At 37.0% G+C, this 26,502-nt stretch overlaps 1 protein-coding gene across 2 annotated transcripts in view; it reads left to right on the top strand.

The window, feature by feature from the left end:
- Positions 1-26,502, top strand: part of LOC114644692 (E3 ubiquitin-protein ligase pellino homolog 1) — a 188,790-nt gene that overhangs the window by 47,395 nt on the left and 114,893 nt on the right. For both annotated transcript variants that reach the window (XM_051919693.1, XM_051919694.1), the window contains exon 2: positions 2,188-2,296. The gene's annotated coding sequence lies outside the window, so the exon portion shown is untranslated. The remainder of the gene's footprint in view (positions 1-2,187; positions 2,297-26,502) is intronic.

Below are 26,502 nucleotides of genomic sequence, written 5' to 3'. Positions count from 1 at the left end.
GTTTTTTATTATGTACAACCTAGATGTTTTGTCAAAAGTAACCTGCTTAACTTCCTCTTCTATCATTATCTGTTGCTCAAGCAATAATGGCCAGTTTTGATGGTGATCTTTGCAGTATTTCTAGGTCTAACAAACAAACGTCCAGGGTCCTCATTTATAAAGCTTTTGTATGCACTAAAAGAGACTCGAAATGTATGCACACAACTTCTCATGTAAGCATCAGGAGTTATAAAAGAAAACTAGATGAGAAAGTGGGTATATTTATGGCAACTCAGAACCGTGTGTGTGCAACATTTTGGAAAAACTGGAAAGCGATGATACCGTTGATCAAGTAGAGAAATGCAGCCAAATGACAACTTGCATGCATAATAATTCATATCGCTGAGCCATTATTATAATGTGCGTTGACACAATATTTTACACCTCAAAAACAATGAATATGATGCACAGACCATGTTTTAGGGGTTATGCTATCTATTTGAAATGAACTTTTTTTTGTCAGTTTATATTAGCTACTTGTTTTTACTTCTCAGGGAACTCGCTGATAGGTCGACAGTATCTTAGCCAAGGTTCACTTCATCATGCCCGCTGTGCTGAAAACCATTAACTGACTGCCAAGGCACTATATCCATTTTGCCTATGATGCGGGTTTACATACAAAAAAAATGTTTTTGCCAACATAAAAAGGCAATTTGAAGCAGTTCCTGGTTTTCCTAATGTAATCAGAGTAATTCATTTCACTCGTCTTGCAATAAGGTCACTTTGCAAGAATGAAGCTGCTTTTGTTAAACGTAAGCAGTTGAATTCCATTAATGTACATGTCATCCAAGGTACTGTATGGCAGGTAAATATAGTGTGTCAGTCACCTGGGTCAACCTGTGATTAATTTATTTTGAGACAAAGTAGTTTTGACAAAGGCGATTGTGCTCTGCATGGTGGTTGGGTTGTTGGTAAGGTAATTGGCTGAACCCTCAATGTTTCTTATCATATCATCTGTACTGAAAAGTCATTACTTGTGCTAGGTGATAGCGGCTTCCCATTCAGACGATGGTGTCTTACACCTTTCCCGGACCCCAAGAGCACAGAGGAGAGGCAGTGTAATACTGCACATGATCTTGCTCCCTCCGTTACATTACATAGCCAGATTCTCATTAATGCTAGTGGCTGGGTCTCGATGCATCAGAAGGTAGCTACTCTACCAGCCAGTGAAGTTCTACAGTATCAAGATTGCTTATGAATGAGGTTGATTCACATGCTCTATATATAATTTTTTTGGTTTGTGTATATTTACACTCTAAAATACCTGCAAAGTTTTACAAATGAGGCCCCAGGTGTTTACCCCTAGATGACCTCAGGAAAAAACAGGAAGCTTTAAATTAAAATTTCAAATGCGGAATATAATTCATCCATCCCTAGATATTCTGTTGTTATGCAAAGCATACTCTAATTCATCTTAAATTTGTACATTGTGTACTATATATGTAAGACAAGTTCCAGATTGTACGTGATTTAATGAAGTGCCAGTCTCACCAGGCCGTGTGTTTTGGGAGTACTCTACCCTGTGGACCATTTTGGGTTATAAAATTTTGCCAGTCTCTCAGATAGTCTTTGTTCTAAAATCACTACAAGTCCTCCTGACAGTGCTTTGTTCTCTCAGTAAAATTAAAAAAAAAATGTATCTTTGTTATCCATTACAAATTAAAAATCAAGGTCCCTTATAAACAAATAAAAGTGTTTAAATTTTGGAAATGTATAATGGGTGCTAGGGATGTGTTTATGTCGATATCTAGGGATATGTTATGATACCTTTAAACTTTCTGTCACTTAAAAAATAAAAATGTGTACTGTGTATTTTCTTCAGTTCTTGCAATATTAACAGTCAATATTCTCTTGAAACCCTGGGGAATTGAATTATTTGGTTTATGCTAATTACTGTTGTATGCTCTATAATGACCTGGCATCACATCAAGGGTTGTTTCCCTACCATATACTCATTGCTGCTGACATAAACTTCAGTCCTCTGTGACACTGAATTGGATTAGATGGGTTTGGAGAAGTTACATTACTCTTGTGTGCCTGTGTGTGCAATACTTAATTCCCACTGTGCAAATTATGTATGATGCAATGATGAGTGTTTCCCAGCCACATGATTTGTTTAAAATTTAAATACTTTTTTTTCTCATCCAGGGATATAACATCTCCGTTGGATTAAAAATTCTTCAGTAGTCTGGAGTGCGCAGACACCTTAACTTTAAAAGGGTGTAGGAAGACAAGAAAGGAGAAGGTGGGGAAACAGGTATGCTTTTTATCTTACATAATTTTGGACAACGAAAAAAGCATTAAAAATGTCTGTTTAATTCAGTGATTGGCTAATTTCTTGTTAAACTAGGTAGCTAATTGTTTACAGAAGCATATAAAGCAAGGTTAAAAGAACATGCAGCGTGTTCATGTTTAGTTATGTTTGTTTGCAAATTGTATACAATTAAAACTGTTTAGTCTTGAACAGAGAACAAGACCCAGTTCAGATTTTCATATCTATAGTATGGTGGTGTAATCATTGTTTTGATATTGTAGTACTGTCACTAGTCTGTGGCAAGCATGAAAGTAATAATTTCACTGTACTGTGTGCACATAACAATAAAGTTGACACATGGATTTGCCTTTGTGTATAAAAATAAATAAATAAATAAAACAATAACAAAATTACTGTGGGGAAAACTGGAAAATTAGAAAGTGAAATCTTTTTTTTTTTTTTTTGTTCTGTAAAGTTCAGTGACCATCATTCATCTGCCAGTGCCCGATTTAGACTTGGTGAGACCAAGCTTGGAAGCCTCTTGTTAATACGTTACACCTGACGGTCAAAGGTGCATACCAAAAATGGAGCTTGGCTCTCCACAAAAAAAGTGAAAATATATATATCCATTTTAATTATTTAATAGCAAGGTATTTAAAGTGAAAAATACAAATTATTTTAAAATGAATGGATTTAATGATTACATATTTAAAGCTACATTACAGATCCTTTGGTACTGTGTCTCTCCGGAAAATCGTTGGGTACCGTTGGTTTGACTTTGTGTCAAGTGAGGGGTTGCTCATGGAGTCCCGAATGAGGCACATTACCTGCATTGTGAGGGAGTGTCAGTTACAGCACTACGGCCATGTGGCGAGTTTCCATGAGGGTTATCCAGCTTGTAAGATCCTCATTGTTGGAGACCCGAGTGGCTGGACCAGGCCAAGGGGTTGCCCACGTAACACCTGGCTGTGGCAGATAGAGGGTCATTTCTGGAGGGTGGGGACTGGACCACGTGTCTGCCTGGGGGGTTGCCAACTGGGATACCGAGTTGTTTCATCATGTAGTGGGTGCGGCAACGCACTGTACCAGTGCATGCTCCCCAACTTGACTTGACATGACAGATTAAAAGCTGCATACAATTTTAAAAACCAAAACAAATTCTGAAATTTTGTAAGACCCTAAGCCAGTGTTTGTGGTGTGCTGTTAGGGCTACCTATGTGTGCCATGGAAATAATAGTGTAGCACACACCTGGGTCTGAACCTGAGAGGGACAAGCTCCTCAGGTGGCTGACATCTGACAGAAGCACAGAACTACATGGAAAAGCTGGCATAAAAGCACCTACGTGATCGCTTTGTTACAGACACAGCACTTAGAGCACCTCGGACGTGTCTCCTTGCTGCTAGAGTCTATCTGGCTGGTTGTGAGGTTGCCAACAAGCCTCACAGGGCTGGTAGATAGTGGGCATACTAGTTACCTCTGAGGCATGCAAAGGGATGAAGCAGTAAGAAGAAGTGCCCAAAGTGGCTACTGAGTGCTGTGTCTGCTAACGGTGATCTCTTAGCTGAATTTTTTTTTTTTTTTTTCTGGCTTCTCTGGTGGTCCTGCTCCTTTGGACAGTTGAGAACATGTATGAGATGTAATGTTTTTGTTGTTAGTAGAATAGTGTGGTGCCTTGAGACGTTTTTGCCTGCAACAAGTGTTCCACCAAAGGAATAAAGGTTGGGAAACACTGCTGTAAGCTGTGGCTTGTTTATCTTATGCCTAAATCCAGCACTGATATCTATCTTTGCATTAAACACCTTGGGCATATACTGATTTTTGGACAGGAAACAAATCTGTGTGATGTGTCCATGATGAGAATGATATACACAATAGAAATAGGGTATTAGTATCAGTGTACTGTAATTTAGGTTATCCTATGGCAGTTGAGTTCAGTGCATAACCACATTCACAGATAATGAGATGTCATTTAATAAGGTACCATTGTAGGAAAAGAGTGAAGAAGGTAGAACAGAAAATAAAAGATAAATGGGTTAGGCAGGCTAAACGGCAAGTTTAGAATGTTGTAATAATAGAGCCAGAATAGACTGTTTTACTTGAAAACTTAATGATACATATGGTAATTTAATTTCAAAGTAATTTTTTCTACAATTGTAGTATACATTTATTTTCCTTAGAAACATGTGCTCCTATCTTAAGCATTATTTCTAAATTAAAGTGTCTCTCCTAGTGGCATCCGAAGGAAAACTACATGGATAGGAAACAGTACTGTTAAAACTTGCAAAGTATGTCCTTCAAAGAACATTTTTCTGAGTGTTGATTCTCATGTTGAGATTACACAAATAATGCAAATGCATGTATCTGTATAGCTTTTGTAAAACCATTAATTTATTTTTGTGAGACTCCACAATTTTTTTAAAATGTCCAGCTGTTTTCTTTACTTCATTCATTCACCTGACAACCTTTCAACTCCTAGGGGTGTGGTTTCTTGTAGCTCATTTTGTGAATGGCATAGTTGCATCTTACTTGCATATAGATTTAAGCACATTAGTTATACTTTTTCCCTTGTACAACTGCAATTTTTCTAAGCATTTAAACAAATAAGCTCTCATTTTATACTATTGTTATGTCAGACTGTGAAGTGAACAAAATGTTTGGTTTCTTTGAGCTAGAATATACTGAGGTTGAGAGAAAATTTAAAAACGGGTAGACAGAACTGAAAAGAAAGAGAGAGGAAACTTTACAGCTTGGACATACAGAAAAGCTCAGGAAAACTGCTGTTTAGTGGTTTTCTAGTGAGAAAATTAACATAATACTTACCAAAGCCAAATGTATTTGCTGCAGAGAATATGACTTACTACTGCTACTTCTACTACTACCACAGCCGCTAGAAAACAGTGACTCTCTGGAGATTACACATTCTCCACTCATTGTGTTATACTTTCTCCAAGTCCAATGATTTTTTCCACATCCCTATAGTTAATCATTTTAAATTTTGCAAGCACTCTGTTCTTTCTTTTTAATGTCATATCCACATTTTCAAACAATTTCATCTGAAAGTCACTGTCATGCTAAGCAGCTATAGATAAACAGTTTACTTTATATGATATATTATGATACCATTTGCTGTGAACAAGGAAGCTAACGTTTATCCTTCCAACAGTAACAATAGTGCCAAGAATCTGTGATTAAAAAAAAAATAATAATTTTAACTTTTTTTTGTTGTCATACGCATAAGCCAGAAACACATGAGGCATGTATTCTGAAATTGGAACTTTTTCCACTTTGAATTGAATGGATTTGGGTAAGATTTAAGGTTTTTGCTTAATATTTCATCTGGAGCTATTTCAGCCACCATTCTAAACTGCTGGAGGAGATACCTTTTTATATATCATTTAATAAGTTTCTGTGGTAAATAGATTTATGCTATTACTATCCATCCTCTGCGGCTTCACCCACGTATTAATGAAACAGAACAGTGAGGAGGGCCTCGCCCAGGTCTCTACTCCTGACGTCACTCTTCCCTTTCCCCTCAACCTGCAGCCTCTGTCTCGGATTAGCGTGAATATATTGCTCCTGCAAGTGAACTATAATTCTTAGCTCAATGAGAGAAGTTGCAAAGTCAACCGGAGTGTTCAAGGAAATTATAGAAAAAAAAAGATCTAAATCCGTTACGTAGTTCTCTCGTTCGCTAACTAAGCAGCGTTAAGTTTACGCCACGAGGCAGACGCTTGAGTGAGGAGGGCCCCGCAGCCCGATGAGTCTCTCTTGGATTTGTGCTAATAAATCGGTACCGCAAGCGAACTATGATAGTTAGCACAATGAGAAAGTCGCAAAATCAACGGAATGTTCAAGCAAATTATAGAGAAAATCCCGGTCTAAATCCGTTAAGTAGTTCTCTCATGAAAAGTGGACAGACATACAAATGGGTCTAAAAAACTATAAGAAATTTCACGCTTGGACCATGAAATTTTTAAAACCGTTTCTTAGCGAGCACCTATGGGCCAAGGGTAAACTACATTCGAAATTTCAAGTCCCAAGTCCTCATGGTTCGGGAGATTTCATGATGAGTGAGTCAGTGGTATTTGGCTTATATATATATATATATATATATATATATATATATATATATATATATATATATATATATATATATATATATATATATAATATACAGTAATCCCCCGCACTATCGCGCCCCGCTATATTGCAGAAAAATTCAATAAGTACATCCTACCTGTAGTGTACTTTGCAGCCAATTCATAACAAAGCATACGGTTTTCAGCAGACAAAGAGTTTCACATTGCAGCACCCAGATGATTTCTTACAAAACCCATTATTGGCTGAAAGAGGAGATTCAACCAATCAGAGCGGATTTTATTCTCTTGGGCTCTGATTAGCTGCTGCTAACGTGGTGTAATCTCACAAGAACGGCAAGCGTGGGTCCCCGACGAATCGGGTATTGCGTACCTTGCTTGTGGTCCGACTTTTGTGAGTAAACTTATGTGAAGTTTTCGTTTGTTTTAAGCCCTACGATGGCTCCCAAGCGTCCTGCATCTTGTAAGACTTCTGGTAGCATGAGCCTAAGCGCCAGAGGAAGCGCCTTGACCATACAGGAGAAGGTAAAACTGATGATGATGATTATTATGTTTCTCATATCTTTAGGCCGACATCCATGTATCATATGTGTATCCAAAGTGTATTTTAATAAGTTTACATGTGTTTAAAGCGTGTGGGAGGGGTATTTTAAGGCTTAAACTAATAAAAAAATGTGGTCTTTCTATATTGCGGATTTTCACCTATCGTGGATGGGTCTGGAATGTAACTTCCATGATAGGCGGGGGATTACTATATATATATATATATATATATATATATATATATATATATATAATATATATATAATATAAATACAGAGTGGTACCTTGGTATACGTCCTTAATCCGTTCCAGATCCTTGGACTTATACCAAACAGGACTTATACCAAACAAACTTTTCCCATAAGAAATAAAGGGAAAATGATTCATCCGTTCCCATTAAAAAATCCTATTGTTATTGGCATATTATACATTGCTGGGGTTGTATAAAATAATTTAAACACTGCTTAATACTAAAATGCATAAATACAAAAGCAATTAGATGAAATAAATGAAAATTTAACCTCACTTTACCTTGCTTATTTGGTAATTGATTTCACCCCCTTCGCAACGTTACCCGATTTAATAACGTCTTTGTTTTTCATAAACGTAGATACTGTCATTCTCAGCGTTTTCGGTATGCAGCAGCCAAGTTCCGGATATGCATGCCACCTTCATACTTTTCAACAGTCCCTTATTTCACCTCCATGGTGATCCTAACCATTTTCTTCTTTGCTTGGCTCTTCTCATTAACTTTTTTAGAACTTATGGTTAATGAATTTACTTAAAATCTACGCGAAAAACACAAAATCACATGAAAATTCAGAGAGTTATAGCGCGGGTTGTTCACTGAATGCTAGCAACTGGCGTACTGACACTCGTGGGCAGTCGTGGCTTTGTCTCAAGAGAGGTAAACAAGGGTAGCGCACGGTGTTCTAGTACGCGAGTCATATTCCAAACAAAGGTCATATACCAAGCAAAATATTTTGTGTCCAAACAGGACGTATACCAAGTTGGACTTATTTCAAAGCGGACGTATACCAAGGTACCACTATATAGGTTGTTAAAAACTTTAACTTAAAAAATACTTGACCTAATTAATACAAAATAACATTAAAATGTTGGTTGCACTTACTGGACCACCTCTCTGATATGGCTGGGAGTATTAATTTTTCACACCAATTTTTATTTTCCTGTTTGAATGGCCTTAATGCAGCAGGGACTACATTTTTTCAATACATTTTATAGTGTAACTTTACCACATTTTTCAAAGATTTGAGTCAGACACTTGCACTTTGGTTGTTCTGTGCCATTCTGAATTTCAGAACCTATAACATGCATATCCTGCTTAGAAACAAGTCTTTCAGGTTTTTCCCTGTTGTCTAAATTTCAGAACAAGAACAAAAACTTTATTTTATTGGAAATCATTTTTTCCTAATGCATATTGTATAACTAATTGCACACATTTTCCATAGTATGTGGTATCCCTTGGGAATGCTTCTTTGCCTAATATTTGGGCTTTTAAGAGTTAAACTGCATTTGATCAAACCTTTTTTAAATTTCTTTTATAGCTATAAACCTGCTTGTTTTTTTTGGAGCCACAAACTTGAAATTATGTACTTCTTGGAATAAGGCAGGTTTTTAATATACAACTTGTATCCTTTGCCCCCACAGCATTAAACTGAGGGGCAAGAAATGCTGTAGTGTGATATATCAACAGAGACACGGGACATTCCAGGTCTGTGATGGTTAGCATGCCTGCCTTTCAACCAAGAAGTCTGGGTTCAATTATCACTCATTACGTTTAATTTTTTCTTTAATCTTGCATTTCCCTCACTTTTTTGAGTGGGGCTAAATTGTCTCCAAGGTTATGTATTCAGTTTGGTGTTGCAAGTGTAATATCTCACCATTACACCACTTTCACAACCTTCCCAGCACTGTGTCTGTGTTATATTAGAAGCTGCTTAAATCAGGTTTTTGATGTAGAATTTTCAGTTTTGCCCCAATAGGAGGGGACAGGTTGGCTTAAGGTTGGTGCAAAAGGTTGCAAGAGAGTAACAGCACTACATGCAGTAGGTTGTGATAATGGTGTAATAGTTACAGCATGCTTGCCTTTCAATCAAGAAATCCAGCTTTTATTCCAATTCATTACATTTAATTTCTTCTTTAAAAAAACTAGGGGGCTCTGCCCCCTGCTCGCTTCGCTCGCCAACCCCTGTGCAGTCCCTATGTGCTAGTCATTTCCCAGATCTGCCGCTTGTGATGAATCGTGCTCTGCTTTTGGATAAACACAAACCTCAACTCTGTCTTTGATGTCTTCGTCTTTCGAAATTATTATTGCTGACAATTCGTCACATGTTGGTTTATTATATATGCGAGTGTGAGCTTTTGGATTCATATAGAAATCCAAGAAAACTTCTTTGTCCGTGTTTTTCAGATAAATTTCATGTAAAGTGCGATACTTTTGGACGTATGGATTTGTATCCATTATTGGCTGTAGAATTTCTAATACGTCCGATTGTTTAACTCTTTTGATTTTGTGGTGCATCGCTTCCCGTGATCATAAATATAAACCTGACCGAATTATGGTTTCTTTGAAATGAAACTTGTAGTAGCTTTAATTGTAGCGGGACCACAGATTCTCATAGCATATGGTCCTGAATCATGTAAATGTACGTTTTGAGCATTTAATGATGCGAACAGATTATTGTAGATTCAGATATTTTGCCTGTAGTGTTTGTGGATTTCACTTTCACCAAATAACAAATCTTTAATTTCTCGCGGAAACGCTCTTCATTGGGAAGAAACACTACTTTCCCTGATGGCAACATGAATTAGACGATATACAAGTCTCCGACTTAAGCTTTAAAGCTGAAATAATATCTGCATACTTCTGTCATATCACCTATGTCCATATATTCAATCTCTTTTTGCTGTTCCATTATTTCACCGAGTAATAATTTCCTTTTGTTAGCGCTAATGCAATCGTTACTTTCAGTTTTTTGAGACATTCAAATTTTAGTACTTTCATAATCTCTAACCTACTCTGCATGTGTATCGCTCCAACGTTTTTGAACCTCTCTACGACGTTCCACTTTGTCTTCTACTCTTTGTCTTTTATATCCGCCACCATTTGGATCTGTTAGGTTTTCAATACCACTTAGTCCGGGCTGAGTATAACCTTCCTTATTTTCCGAATTTGCACATAGATTATTATTATTGTTCTTATTTGAATTCCTTTCTCTCTAGAACGTATAAAATTATTGTCCAGGTAAGGACTACATCAAAGGAAATGAATAGATTGTATCTTTTGTATTAAAATAAAATAGCCGAGAGCACAGGAACTGTGTCTGACAATAGCATTCATACGAATGAGAGGTGAGTGGACCACTGGTGTGATTAAATCTCTTGGCACAAAGTCTCATCTCTTGGGACTTGAAATTGTCTCTCTGGAAAAGTCTTGTCTCTGCCCATTTTTTTTTATATAATAGAGAGACATTTCTGTCACTATTTTTGTCATACAGTACCTTCAAATACCCCTGGTGTGAGTTATTTATTGGGATATAGTTTTCTTTGCATCTAAATACAAAAATCAAGAATATTGCATACAAGGAAGCTTTCAAAAACTAATAATTATATTCTAAAAGCATAGAGTTTGGGGTTAATAAAGTTATGCAGTATAAATTATGGTTTACTTTATACCCTGCCAATTTCTCACTTGGGCAATTCATGTAACCCAACTAGCATTTGCTAAATTTAAGCCATAGTATCACATTAGATGACGATCTTTTTAGCTAATTGGTCACTTTCACTGATTAGGTAACATGAGTTTTAGAATCTTGTGACGTGGGTCTAATTTTTATAATAAGGAAACTATTGTGTAAATCAAAATATGATTCTTGATTTATGTATTCTTAAGTAAAAGTGGTCTAGTCAAATTGATACGAAAAAATATATACATATTTATAAACACTAGTGTCATACTGGTAACTTTCTTCTCTTTTAACAAGCTTCCGATTTTCACCAACCACAACCACCTCTGCTATGAAACAATACAAGAATACAAACAAAAAAAGGCAGAGGAATTTCGCTGAGTCTCATGTGGCAGAGAAGCTGTTAGCTAGGAGTTGGAGAGAAGAAATAGAACTTTAATTATTTTTCACCCTAGCTATACCCTGTTACATTCCTTCACTCTACAGATGAATGTAAGTGTAATGTGGAAGTAGTGTGAATCTTAGTTTGTCTACCAGCAACCACATTTTTACAACTGATGTTTTCTTTGCTGCAAAGTTTACAGGTTTGGTTTATTTTTGTCTATGCAGTCATGACTTGGTTAACAACGTCCCGACTAATGATGTTGTACTTTAATGATGAAGCTTCCATAGAGATACAATAAATGAAATTGAATAGCATTGAAAAGCCAATGTAAGCAGTCATATTACAGTATTAATATTTTTATTAATGTATTATTATTGCTGTATTTCAATAATTGTTTTATGTAATGTATGCACTATGATAATAGGTTAGGTTACAACAGGTCAGGTGTGTACTTGATGCATCTTCGGCAAAAATTGCACAAAGGCATATCCCTGCATGCTTCTGGAATGCAGCAATGCAGATGCATCGCCTTGTATCCAAAGTCAGAACAGTGAAAATGACATTAGACACAGACGCATGCTCCCACTTCCTTAATATGTGTCAACATGCTTGACAATGAAATCAACTAACGATGTACTGGTCAGAAAGATTTGCCATCATTAAGCAAGACACAACTGCACTTCATTAATTAAAAAAAAACCTGTGAACTGCCTCTTCATTTATTAGACTTTGCCCCTGTGTTATACCTGTCTACTGTGTCTCAAACTAGACTGTAGATGATTCATGCTATAGTGTCAATTCTTCCCAAATTTTGAATTTCAATTAATTCTTATGTAATAGTCATCCCTGAAAGCATGCTTAGAATACATAGATAGAAATAAATTGTAAAGTGATATCTAGAAAGCACCCAAGCCACCTTTGCATCTATAAACATTTTTGATAAGGTATTCAAATATTATTAGGAGTGGGCTGTGCACGTATAATAATTGAGTTTTTCAGTAATTTGGTTGGGATCTAAGGAAACATACAGTTGGTTTGTTTCATTTTTAGAAACTTGTAACATTTTTGCCTCTGTTAAACAAAGTGGTAAGATTTTCGATTAAACATATTTCTAAAGATTATAATTTCACTCCCTGCACCTGGCAAAAGTTACTTTTTTACTTGGATGTGCTGAAAATGCATCAGTTAATACGACACATACTTCATTTTCACACATAAAGATGAGTTTGCGCCAGAGCATCTTTTCACTGATTCATATTGTTTTTGTAATTTTTGCCTTTTTAACAAAATGGCATGCTCAAATTCAGTCTGACATGCTGCTTACATTGTTAACAAATGGAACTCAAACACACAATCATTAAACTGCCTGGAATATGATGCATGAAATTACGGAATGATGATGGCAGTGGTTTGAAAGCAGCTGTAAACTGGAATGAGTGAAGATTAGTAACATTTTAAAAGACTTTGGATGAATAAGAAAAGATTCATAAATGTTTGGGCCATGGGAGACACCTATGGTTGTTTAGCAACACTCTCCAAATCCTGGTTCTGTTCTCCCCATGTTTTTTTTTTTTTATTGTGAAGTAATCTCATTTAACAATTATCATTCAATTTAACTATCCCATAAACCATACAATTAAACTTTATATTATTGTTGTTGAATGTCACATTTTCACATGGGTTAGCACTGCTTCCTCACAGTTATGTGAATCAATTTCTAAATTCAAAATCAATATCATTCCACATAGCACAGACAATTATATGAAGTTATTTGGCATTTGTAAACTGCCCAGTTTTAAGTGATATTGGAGATGTGTGTGTGATTATTCCTAGCAGTTAGCTTTCTGGTTTGTTCATGAGCTGGAACTGCTTCACCCAGGAAGGTCTCTGTGACCTGCTCTTGTGTTTCCAAGCCACCTGTGGAATTTTTAAATGACACAATATAGTAAATGGAATTTCCACATTCCAAGGAAAACGTAACAGCAATTCAAACTGATTTTTATGTAGAGCAACATAAGCGAATAACATTCTGCAGGTACACCTGCTTATTCAATGTTACTGGATTTATTGCTTGAGGTTGAGATGAAGGTGGCAAGAAGCTATGAAATGGTATAAGTCACGTCACCTGAAACTGCTTCTTGCAGAAGCAAAAGTGGACCAAAAAATCCCACAGAAGATGTTATTACAGCTGCGCCACTATCCCATTGCTCATTATTTAGGCAATTATGAGTTCAGAGAGATAACAGATAAGCGTCATCTGCATTTCCTTTCTTATCAGCATTGAAAGCCTTTGAAAGAGCCACTCTTGTTGATGGTAGATGATGAGCAAGAAAGTGACTGAGAAGCATGCAGCAGGGAGACCAACAATAAACAACAGGCTGAGGCAGTGCAGAGTGACACTTCTGATGCCACAATAATAATTTTTATATTTATATAGCACTTTTCTCACTACTCAAAGCACTTTCCACATAGGGAGGACCTAGAATGCAAACCAGTGATCTCCTTTACTGCAAAGCAGCAGCGCTACCACTGCACCACCTGCGTGGTCATGTGCATTGTCGATAAGTATTCTGTGTGCATGATTTAGTGGTTTAACTCTTTTAGGGCGGATGTCGACTTTTGTCGACAGGAGGGGTTGAAGGCGAATGTCGACAAAAGTCGACATCCAGGGATAAAGGGCGACAATCAGCTGTTAATGGCGACAAATCTCACTGTCACGTCACAGGCATTCCCTCTGTGCTTGGAGGAATGCTAGACTCGTTGACTTGGCAAATAAACATTGCGTGTGCGTGAGTTGCGAAATGTAAACAATGGCAAGATGGCACCGACATGTGAAAAGGCAGTGAAGCAAGCGCAGAAAAGAAAACACTTGGCAGACGTTGTTTTGCGCATTACCGCGGAGTCGGACTCTTGATTTTTCAGAATCGGACTTTATTGGCAGTGATCAGGAGATCGAGCAAGAGAGTTAGAAGCAGGCATCAGCTGATCAGACACCAGCCGATGCCGCGCGAGCGGATCTGCTGCCAGTTGAGTGCCTTCGCGCAGCCGATGTATCTACGGCAAGGTTCGCATGGGATAAATACACATACATTGATCCGTTGAGAGCCGATATGGCTACCGGAGTTTACAAGACGGCATGGCTTGCTTTTGGACACGACAGATCACCAGTTGCTGTACTTCAGGCTGCTCTCTCCTGATGCTGCTTTTCAGCTACTGTCAGACGAGACAAACAGGTAGGCAGAGATTTTTTTTGAATCGCGGGCTGCGTTTGCATCGCATTCTCGTTATTCAAAGTGGAAACCCACAACGAAAGACGAGATGAAGCGCGCTGTGGCATTACAAATAGAGATGGGACAGAACTGGTGAGATAACTTCAGGGAGCATTGGTCCAAACGTGTTTTGTCCCCTGGTGGCTTAGGTACGTGCTGCTGCAAAGTTTTATTCACTTCTGTAATAAACAGAAGCAAATCCCATGGGGTGAGCCAGGCTATAATGCCATACATAAAGTTCATAAAGTTTCAGAAGATGAAAAGAGGTGACAATACGGTTTTCATGCAGGCAGAAAACTTGGTGGCAGTGGCATGGCACGATGGCAAATGGGTGACTTGTCTCTCTACAGTACACACTAACAATATATGTTAGAAAATGCAGCAACAGACAATTGAAAAATAGGCATCAAAACAACACATAGAGAATTCAGGCTCATACAACATGCAAGACAGTAACATTTGTCAAAAGTAAATATTTTTTGTTGATTTGATATGTTAAACAATTGCTTTGTGTTCTTTTTTAAAAAATGTTAGTTTTTGGAAAAATATTCAGCCCTGGGAGAAAAGAAACAAAAAAAAAATTAGCCCTAAAAGAGTTAACAAATGTATATTTCATGGGGATTATTGCCACTGAACAATTTTAAGATGAAGTTTATGATGTTCTACTTTAATGGCAAAATAAACTACATGATTAAAGTGGAAATTTCGAGATTAAAGTTGACATTTCGTGCTTTTTTCCCCACTGTGTACCTGTTTTTTTGTCTGTACCCTAATAAGCTTTCATATGACACTCAGACGGTGGGCTACGACTTGCCTTTTCACGGCAACTTTGATATGTGATTTCTTTTTTATTTCGGGCACTGTGCGACTTTGTGAACTTGAGCTTTCGAGTTTCTCCGACACTCTGTCACTCGATCAACTTCCTTTTGTTGATTATACCACTGTTTAAACCAACAAATAGTACGTTTTTCCTTTGCCTCCACTTGGTATTCGCTGAAATTCTTATATTTTTCCCCTTGCTTTTCCCATTGTCTTTTCTCAGAAGGCTATTTATATTGATTTGCATATTCAAAGAGGCATAATTCTGGGAGGAGTTGGGGCGGGACAGAAGGCGCGTGCACGTGCGTTACTTTTCACGCTGATCGGGATTTATGTAGTGGAAGAACGTGAAAGTTTGCGCACGTACAGATTCTTGCATCTGGATTTTTCTGTGCATACGCACATTCCCGCTTTTGTGCTTACGCCATGTTATAGTGTGAGTTCTACGCACGGCGTTATACATGAGGCCCCTGAGCTGTGCCAGCCACTGCACCTCCGTGACTCCATAAGATAAAAGAAAAAAGAAAGCACAATCGTATATTTCATTTAAACAAAGCAGAAATGCCGAAATCCTAGTCAAATGTCATAAATGCATAGGACTTTTAAAGGCAGAAAGTTCAAAGTGGCATGTCGCGAGTGAAGCTGTGCGCTGGCTCATTCTATTTTTTGAAGTCGTGCTGAAGGCTGTCCAAACTGTCTATGCTGATACATGCACTTTTTCTTCCATGAAAAAAATAGAAATGTCTTGTAATAAATCTTTTGTTATCATTATTTCATAGAGTCTCCTGTCAGGTGTCAGACTCCTTTTTTTTTTGTCCACATGGCTAATTATGCATGCATAGGGCATGCACCTCCTTCTCTCATACTGAAGTGATCGACCTGCACATTTGGCGACAAGCAGAGATGACTCATTTATGCTATATATGTTTCATAAAAATAAAATGTCATTTTTTACTTATCTGTTCTACCACTAAGTCCCACAGAGTCTGTAATGCAAATTTTCTGCATTATATACCCGGAGATTGGTCCCATCCACAGTTGGCTGTTCCAGCTCCAGGGTAATGTCACACTGGCCTCGTAAAGCTTTATGGGGTGCTGGGAAAAGAAGTTCTCCTAAACCACCCAAATTATCAGTAAATAATTTGATGAACAAGGGTTGAATGCTCAAATGTACTGCGAATAACGCTTTGGCGAAATTCACTGATCAACACTAGTGCTGACATGGCCTCCAAATTCCCCAGAATTTGATTCAATCAAACATTTGTGGAGTGTGCTGTAATAACAAGTCTGATCCATGGTGAAACGAATACATGTGCAACAACCATACATGCCACAAATGTCACCTGAATGGAGCAAAGCTAAGAAACTCAAATTTCATTGTATAACATACTTATGAGCAATGATAGGATGGTATCTGCCCTTAAACACAATTACAGTGCCAGGGGATTGGGTCGGGGGCTGGGAATAATACAAAGGTGTGACATTAAAGCTGGATATTATTTCAAAGCCAAACATAACTTTTGCAGTTTAAACTCCTTTTGGTTTCACACCAGACGATGAAGTAGAGGTTAAAAACTTGAGAAGTTATTTGCACTGTTTGCCTTTTTTTTAGCAAAAGCAATTATGAGCAAATGGCATACACACTTAAAACACCATCACCCCAATGTTTTGCTCAGTTGATGCCCTATTTTTCTTCAACGTTGGCTCACCATGCCTATCCACATGTTTTAGCTTTTTAAAAAAATCTTATTGTTCCTTTGTTATAATTCATTTTGAAGAAGATATGCAGTTATAATTGTAGACTTTATTTTTTATTTTTATAATGTCTTTTCAAGTTTTATGTTGGGTTTGAATACAAACATTGCAGCTTCTTTTAAACACAAAAATACCTTTTACTTCAGCTTAGGCTACTTTTAATAGTGAAGGGATGCATATGTACCATTTCTTTTTTGATCTTGAATGCTTAACACTAGAATTACTAGAGCCTACGAAAAAACTCGTAGATCCGTCTCCGCCTTAAATTGCTTCTTAAATCCGTTCGCACCTCTCCGCCATCATCTTTTGTCTTCTAAATGTGCAAATAAAGACAAGCTGCAAACAGCTGACTATTCCATCCCCCCACTGACTTAGAACGTGCACGAACTTCTCCCAGCTCATGCCTTGATTGATTATCTGGGAGTGAAGTGGAGTTTTAGAGTGGAAATAATAGATCGTTATTTGGAACACACGCATTTCATGTGTGTTCCGTTTCTACAGTAACCTGTGTAAACACATTTTTAAAACAAACATTTTTCATATTCTAGTAGTAAATGACAAAATGTAGGCATAAACTATGTAATGTATGAAGCCTGAAGTCTAAATATCAAAGAAAACACTTTCACGAAAGGTATAAATATAACAGAACAAGTGCGCTTTTATTCAAAAATATAACTGCAGAAAAAAAAGCCGCCTTAGTGTGCGACATTGACACTCATTTACTACGACGGCCCCGTGGCGCATCAGTATCAGTTGCTGACTGGCAATCAAAAGGTCATGAGTTCGATCCTGCACGACTCCCTTTTGAGAAGTGAACTGCTCTTATTTTTACTGTTTTAGAATAAAAAGATACATTTGATTTCAGTCTGTAACAGCCAGTGTAATTTATGATATTTGTAAAGGTTAGCTTTGTTTTTGTTTTTTTTATTCACTTTTCATTCTCTCAGTCGTGTTCAGGATCCTTCCCTACCCCATCTGACACTGCTGTTTTCACATAAAGACGTACTATAGCTCACCCAAGGAGCGCCCTTCCTACATTTACGACATGTGTACTTGTTGCAGTGTACACACCTCTCTGTGCTATGGTTCCTATTACACTGAACAAGCACCTGTAATTTGCAGCTCAATTCATTATCTCAAAACAAATATATGGGATGTTTTGAAGAAATCATTTTATGATGTGAATAGTACCAATCAGAAAACATTGTCGAAGTAATGCAATATTATTTGAAAACGAACAGCGTCAGATTGGGTGTGATTTATACTGGCGCTGTTACTTAGAGTCAGATCAGAAGCTGAATAAGCTGAATAAGCTCCTGTTCTGACTCTAATTAAAAAAGCATGAATTAATCAACAGAAATAACCGCGATCAACATTTTAAACTTAACGATTTACAGTGCATACCAGTTTATAAATTTTATCTCTGTTTGAGGCTACAAAGAAAAAAAAAACACTTCCTCCCCAGCGGGGAATCGAACTTGGGTCTCTACGGCGTGGCAGAGCTGCCGTGCTCTGAGTCAGCAAATCTCAGCGTTATGCCACGGAAGGTGTTGTGACATCCTTGAACCTTTTGTGAAAGTGTTTATTTGATGTTTGGCCGTCAGGCTTCACACATTCTATAGTTTATGCCTACATTTTGTAACATTTATTACTAAAGTATGAAAAAGTTTCTGTGTTTATACAGATTACTGTAGAAACGGAACACACATGAAATGCGTGTGTTCCAAATAACGATCTATTATTTCCACTCTAAAACTCCAGTTCAGTCACTCCCAGATAATCAAACAAGGCATGAGCTAGGAAAACTTAGTGAATGTTTTGCGATGGTGGGGGATGGAATAGCCTGCTTTTTGCTGCTCGTCTTAATCGGCACATTTAGAAGACAAAAGAGAGGTGAGAACGGTTTTAAGGTGGGCCGGATCTACGTGTTTTTTCATAGACTCTGGTAATTCTAGTATTAATGAACACTACAGGCTGCTATGGAGTACTGATACAGGTATTTTTAGTTGAAAGAAAAGAATGATGCAATATTTTCACAAGTATATGAAAGTCTATTTAAGCACAGTGAATGAAAGTTATATATTTTGTGAAAGAATAAACACGTGTTTTAATATTTATTAAAAATATTTTTTATTCATTTTTTAGTATTTAGCCAGCAATAGATAAAAATTAATTTAGTAAACTGGAATTTCAATTAAAAATGATGCAGCCTAATAGTAGTTCGTGGCAACTGAAATAAATATCTAGAATAACTTAAGTTTCAAATGTTAGAGGTAGGTTCTTTTAAAAAAAAAAAAAAAAACACACACACACACTCAGTAATTTAATAGCTCTGTTAAACGACAGTTGGTTTCTTCTCATATCTGTAAATCTTCAAACTGTATTAAAAATCCCTTCAATGCAAATACTTGTACAGAGTCCAAGATCGTCTACATTGATACTCTAGGAGCCGAGAACACTGCCCTATCTTAGGATAGTAGTATCATGTAGGTATATCTGCACTTCAAGTTTATTGTCGCGTGAATATAGCACATTAAAATTCAGAAATACAATGCCATCCTAAGGCACACACAAATATATATATATTTTTTTCTTTTCACGGTGCATCTGCAGTGCTTATGACTTGCACACATCCGCTTAATGAATTGAATATGGAAATTGCAGCTTTATATCAAGGTGACACTTGAACACACAGCCCTTCTCAGAAACAGGAGTCTGTGTGCACACAAAGTAAGTTTACTAACATTTTATACTACTTTCAGAAACTCTTAAAGTAACCCTGACAAAAAAAAATGTTTCGATTGTGAAGTAACAATATTTGCACATATAGGTAAAATTCCATTACAACAAACTGCCAGGGACCTAAAACATATTGCGTTGTAATGAAAAATTTGTTGTAATGAGATTCTGTATTTGTCACTATAGTGCTTTCTTTAGTTTGCATCCAGGTGTTTACAATCATTTCAATAGCTTCTTTTGCATTAATTTTAATCTTCTCCTGTCTACAAGTTATGCTGACGAGAATTTTTCTCAGCATTTCCTTGCGATAATACACTTTCAGGGTGCGAATCATGCCCAAACCCAATGGCTGAAGCACTGCTGTGCATTTGGGTGGGAGGAATTTAACGCGAATATTATCTAAACGCCGGAAACATGTTGTGGGCAGCACAGTTATCAATTAGAAGCCGATTCATACTTTTCTTCTTCTTCATATTGTGAGGTGTCTGAACTCTTTTGGGATCCGAAAATACACTCCCCCACCCACCCACCGGATCATCATGCTGAAGTGCATCCCGAAGCGCAATTGCCGCGTCTGTGGAAGATTTGTTTGTACGTTGCCAGGTCAGGGCAACAGCAGGCTCACAGCACTGCAGTGAAGCGCCACAGAAGCGAATCTTAAAAGACTGTGGGCACGCTATAAGTCCCTGTCTTACACCCCAAAACACAAGGCTGAGTCTCAGTGCTTTAGCAAAACCAGCTTTATTCAGCTTAAAACAGGAACAGCAGGGTTATTTAATGTAGCGTGATCTTCCACTCTCCTATAAACAGACACAGCAGTCAAAAGGGTCGTGGCCAGGTTAGTGGCCAAGTAATCCTATTCTCTGCATTTACATTGTTCCTTGCATCACCCATCGATATTTTCTGTTTGCTTCGGTGAAGAGCCACAGCAGAGCTGTGAGCCTGCTGTTGCTCTGGCAACAGATGCACAGTCTTCCACAGAATGTCGTGATCGCACTTCCAGTTAGGGGAGGTACCAAGAGAGTTTAGAAACCTCACATTTTCTTGAATGAGTGCCGCATTAATAGGAATGCTTCTTGAACGAGCATTACTGAACCACATAAAAACTGTTTCTTCTGCGTCTTCAAATGCAGCAGTTCGCATACATTTGCAGCCCGTGATTTTTCTTCTTTTTTTGCTCGGTCTTTCAAGAAAGTTGACAGTGTCGAGGGCGAAATTCCGAATTCACTGGCAACGTCTTTTTTCTTTTCGCCGCAATCGAGAGCTGCAAAAATGTAAAGTTTTTATTTCTTCTAATATGAACTGTTATTGTTTTTCGTGTCTGCCATTTCTATAGGAGGCTGACAATGAGTTAAATTCCAATGTAACAAATGTTGATGAGCAATAAGCAAAAGGTATCAGTGAAAACCACTAAAAAAAAAAAAAACAGTACGAGGAAAGTCCGAAGAAAGAAAATTTTTTTTTTTTTTTTTTTTACAGTGTTTCTGTTTGGGGATTGTTGTGCACAACTGAGCTGCGACCACAGAACTAACTGCTCTGTGGATGATTCATTCAGGCATTTCAAGGTCTTTTGGGCACTTTGTTGTAATGAAAGTATCTGCTGAACGTACTTCGTAGTAACGAGATTTCTATAGACTTGTGTCATATGGGGAAACTGTCGGGACCATAAAAATACTTTGTTGTAATGAAAATTTCATTGTAAAGATATTCGTTGTAACGGAATTTCACCTGTATATCAGTAGCATTGTGCGCACTAACATTGAGGAGAGGTTGCTTTGCTAAGTAGGCTAATATACAAATTGAAACTCTGGAGTCTTTATATGCTTTACAAATAAAATAACTGAAAATACTAATTGTGATAGACTTTGTAGGTGTTTCCTCCTCCTTATTTATCACTAATGATGATACAAGCTGACCATTCAAAAATATGAATAGACAATGAGTTTTAAAGTGGTAGTGTAAACAGTTGTAGAAACTACACTTTTCCCATCAAATTTATTAATCACATAAATTACATTTTGCGGTTGTTGGTTGCTTTGCTTTTTATCTAATGGCACTTTGTATACATCTGAGGTTTATTTGGAGAAGCCAGCAAAATTAATATAGGGATTTAAAGCATCTAGAGGTGACATGTGCAAAATTTAGGGTAGCACCAGATTACCGGATACATATGTTATATTCAAAATGCAAAAACTCATAAGGTGACAGAGTTGTCAATCCCTTCACAATCGGACTTGGAATAGTGGCATTTTGTGAGTAGGAAAATTAACCTATTCTTATTTATATAAATTTTATGTATTTTTAAGTATATCCTTATTATAGTACATGTCTCTACGGGGCCAAAAAATAAATAAATCCATTTGCAATCCATTCGAGCGAATTATTATTATTTTTCTTATTGCAGTAGTTATTTTTCCTGGTATGTAGTTTAGTGAACAAGAACTGAAAGAGTGTATGTAGCCAGCCAGTAGATTCAGTCTATTCTATGCTGTTCAGTGCCATTATCAACTAGATTTTAAATATACCTTTTTTCAATTTACATTTCTATCACTTATTTTGGAATATCATGTTCTCTGAAGAAATTCCATATATTCATTTTCATAACTTCTCCTGTGTTTGAAACTCACTTCAGGACTCCTCAAAAGAACTGTTTCAGTTGTGGTGGTCTTCAAACTAGTCCCTATTCTGGTTCACTGATTTTAACACACACCTTACAGCTCACTCGCAGTTCACTGAACTGTATGCCAGGAAAAATGTACAGGGCTCCATAATAAGAACTGGAAAGCAAGGGGGAAAATAATATTAATCTGTTTTGAACAGATTAATCTGAACGAATTAATCTCCAAGAGGAGTTTGATGAAGTTGCTATGCATAGGGTAGGTTGGGTTGTCCAGCTTTGATGCGTTACCAGTGTTATCCTCAATAGGGTAAGTGGACTTTACCTGATTGGGAGCGTGTGAAGGAGTTTCTATAACAAAGCATTTCTTTAAAATAGTAATTTGGTGTACAATGAAGTATGTGGATGCCTTTAACAACAAGGGCTAATTTTTGCATGTAAGAGCATCCTTCCAGAAAATGAACTTTCAGAATCTGCTGAATATGTTCTTATGGAAATGAAATGTTTACCTGCATAAGCACTAGAATGAAGGGAATTTGCCAGGTTGTAACTTACTAAAATAAGAGTTTTAACAAGAACAGTAATAAAGCACCCCTTAAATCAAACCAAGACAATTTAATTACATTATATAGCCACCCTCATCTGGTATAAATTCTGTAAAGTTCAAAAATACTAAGAAATAGCTCAACACCAAATTCATTTCTGCTCCCATTTTTTTTTTGTGACAACAACTTCTCTGACAAAACACTCAGAGTGATTTTTAAATTAGGTGAAAACCAAATGAAACCGTATAAACACACACAAGAAATACTTATAACAAATATTGCTGATGGTTTTTAAACAGATGAAAGGTGATAAATTAACTTCATGGTGAAATGGGGGAAAAAAAAACCTTACACAGCATATTGATCTCATATAAATAATCATTAAAGCAAATTGAGTAAATAAATCCATATTTGTAAATAGACCAGTTCAACTATTCAGTTTAAAACAGTCTTTTTTCAACAAGAGTGTTTAAAGATAAGACAAATGCCACAAGTTACTTAATAGGAAGCTGAATGCAATATAAATAAAAATCTATGTTCTATTTATAGAGGATTCCTGGATTGCTGGCCCTGAAAAGCAAAAGATAAGTCTAAACACAAATTTCAAAATATACTGATAATACATGGAAATAGAGATACTTAAATTTACACTTTTGTATACAGTACACCACGTAATCTGTATTAAAAAAATGTATACAAAGGACAGACATATATAACAGAAGAGAATTAAAATGCAGTTAGCCTTGAGACCTAATAATAAACTAGCAACAATACAATCAATGTCCTTTATTGACTGATAGGCTCATAACAAGTAGAAGTTTTCTACAGAGGAGAAAAAGAGAAAGCTTAAATACACAAAAATGCTTTGTGGTACGTCTTCAAAAAGCATGTGAACATCAGTAGACTGGGAGCAGTTCAAATGGTCATGGGAGGCTTCTTCCATAGTCTGGGAGAGTGGGAGTAAGACTTGAAAAAAACAGCAGCTTGGCTTTTCTCTAGCTTACCTTGAAAGAAGATGGACATTCAGTAAGTAGCAGATGTGTAGTATCTAATTTCTTGAACAATTAATGTATTGGACAATTGACTGAAACATTTCTTAAGTTTATTTCCTTCATTAACATGGATTGCTTAGATTAAATTTTGCCTAGATGTTCACCAGAAAAAAATGTAGTGCCATTTCTGAAAGGTTTTGAATTTTTTAAATATGAAGTGTTATGCATTTCTCCTTCAGATTTTAACTTTCTCTAATGTTTCCTGTGGTCTGGTCTTAGACTTTGCAATAACTGCTCATCTGTCAGGGCTTCTCTTAAGAGGAGGGAAAAATTTGTTTAAATGAGTATGCCCATATGCTTAGACTGAGGAACAGATTAGGAGAACTTTATAATTTTATAGCTTCCATGTAAGTGATGTTCATCAAAATGTGCCAAACATGCAATTGTGTAATTGGTATAAAAAAAGCCAACCACAAAGTTATCATTATATTATTATAATCTGAATACGGGCCAGTATAGTGGCACAGTGGTTAATTTGTCTGTTTGCCTTTGTTTACATTGCAGCTAAAGCGAGTTAATTTATCTTTTTGGGTCATATTCGATGTTATTTTTGACTGTTCAGTTTACGTTTGTAAATTATCCAAATCTGTTATGAGTGTGAACATCTACCTAGTATGAAGCTGTCCCACGTGTACAAAATTTAGAAAAACAAATTGTGATCTAATAGACCACCATGAATACCAACAGCATGTTTGTATGAAAACACTGTTTTCTTTGCAGGATGTCTCAGAATGTTTCAGCTCATGATAAAAAGGAAGAGAAAAAGAAAATGAAAGATTGTAGCTGATGATATGAGTGCATTTATCACTGCTGTATCTGTACATTGAAACCTGTGAACACAAAGCAGGCGCCAAAATGTGTGGAGTGAGATTTGGAGGGTCTTCAAGCAGGCCAGTGGTTTGACAATTTCAGAATGTTGATGTGGATGTCTGGTCAATGTCTGTCCACTGGAGTCTCTTGGGGAGAAAAGTATGTGCTAAAGATGTGCAATTTCCATCAGAAAACATACAGCAGCTGGGATGCATTGGTGATAATTGCCCCCAAATGCTTATGAAATCTACCACCTCACTTTATTTCCATTGGAACTGTCATCCAACTTGATTTTCAACACAGAGCTATGATGAAGTTCACACAAACAGTGATGTAAAATTAGTTAGGCAGTGTATTTCCTGACTTTTCTGATACAAGCGTTGAAATAAAAGTCGCATAGGTCTGTGTCAGATTTATTACCACATGTAAAAGGGGCAGAAGTGCTCTTATTAAATATGTTTTTTGGCTATTCACACTTGCCTATAAATGTCAGACCTGCACTACATTGAAGTGAAAAAATCGTTAGTAAGCTGCAGTGTAAACATAGACTTATATCAAGGGTCATGACACATGCTTTAGGGAAAGGGTAAATGGTGATACATTTATATATGCTATTGTTTTAAAAATTCTTATGTGGCTTACATATGTCAATCAGTGTATGTGTGTATAATTACAATATATCTGTATTATAAAAATAATGCAAATAAGAGAACTGTATACTGAGTTACATGTTTTTTTTGTAATGGTGATAAGGGAGAGAGCATAATTTAGTATATTACAATACCTAATGCAATTAAGTATGCTTGAAAAATATGTTAGTTGCTATTATCTTGCACAAATTGCAGTTCATTTACATTTTTTATATTTCCTTTTGGAAAGGGAGAGCCTAACTATCCTTGGTTAAAAAAATTAACACACTGGTCAGTCGGGGTGAAAGTTTCCAAGGCTGCAACAGTAAAATATTGTCTTGATATCTGGGCCACAAGGTTATAATATTCTATTTTCTTTTTTATTTGGTAAAATATCAAGTAGTGTTATTTAGTTCAATATACAGTGCATCCGGAAAGTATTCACAGCGCATCACTTTTTCCACATTTTGTTATGTTACAGCCTTATTCCAAAATGGATTAAATTCATTTTTTCCTCAGAATTCTACACACAACACCCCATAATGACAATGTGAAAAAAGTTTACTTGAGATTTTTGCAAATTTATTAAAAATAGAAAAACCGAGAAATTACATGTACATAGGTATTCACAGCCTTTGCCATGAAGCTCAAAATTGAGCTCAGGTGCATCCTGTTTCCCCTGATCATCCTTGAGGTGTTTCTGCAGCTTAATTGGAGTCCACCTGTGGTAAATTCAGTTGATTGGACATGATTTGGAAAGGCACACACCTGTCTATATAAGGTCCCACAGTTGACAGTTCATGTCAGAGCACAAACCAAGCATGAAGTCAAAGGAATTGTCTGTAGACCTCCGAGACAGGATTGTCTCGAGGCACAAATCTGGGGAAGGTTACAGAAAAATTTCTGCTGCTTTGAAGGTCCCAATGAGCACAGTGGCCTCCATCATCCGTAAGTGGAAGAAGTTCGAAACCACCAGGCCTCTTCCTAGAGCTGGCTGGCCATCTAAACTGAGCGATCGGGGGAGAAGGGCCTTAGTCAGGGAGGTGACCAAGAACCCGATGGTCACTCTGTCAGAGCTCTAGAGGTCCTCTGTGGAGAGAGGAGAACCTTCCAGAAGGGCAACCATCTCTGCAGCAATCCACCAATCAGGCCTGTATGGTAGAGTGGCCAGACGGAAGCCACTCTTTAGTAAAAGGCACATGGCAGCCCGCCTGGAGTTTGCCAAAAGGCACCTGAAG

Source organism: Erpetoichthys calabaricus, chromosome 15 (genome assembly GCF_900747795.2).
Source record: "Erpetoichthys calabaricus chromosome 15, fErpCal1.3, whole genome shotgun sequence".
Classification (NCBI taxonomy): Eukaryota; Metazoa; Chordata; class Cladistia; order Polypteriformes; family Polypteridae; genus Erpetoichthys; species Erpetoichthys calabaricus.
The sequence above is the reverse complement of the archived record's forward strand: the minus strand, read 5'-3'. Positions and strand labels throughout refer to the sequence as shown.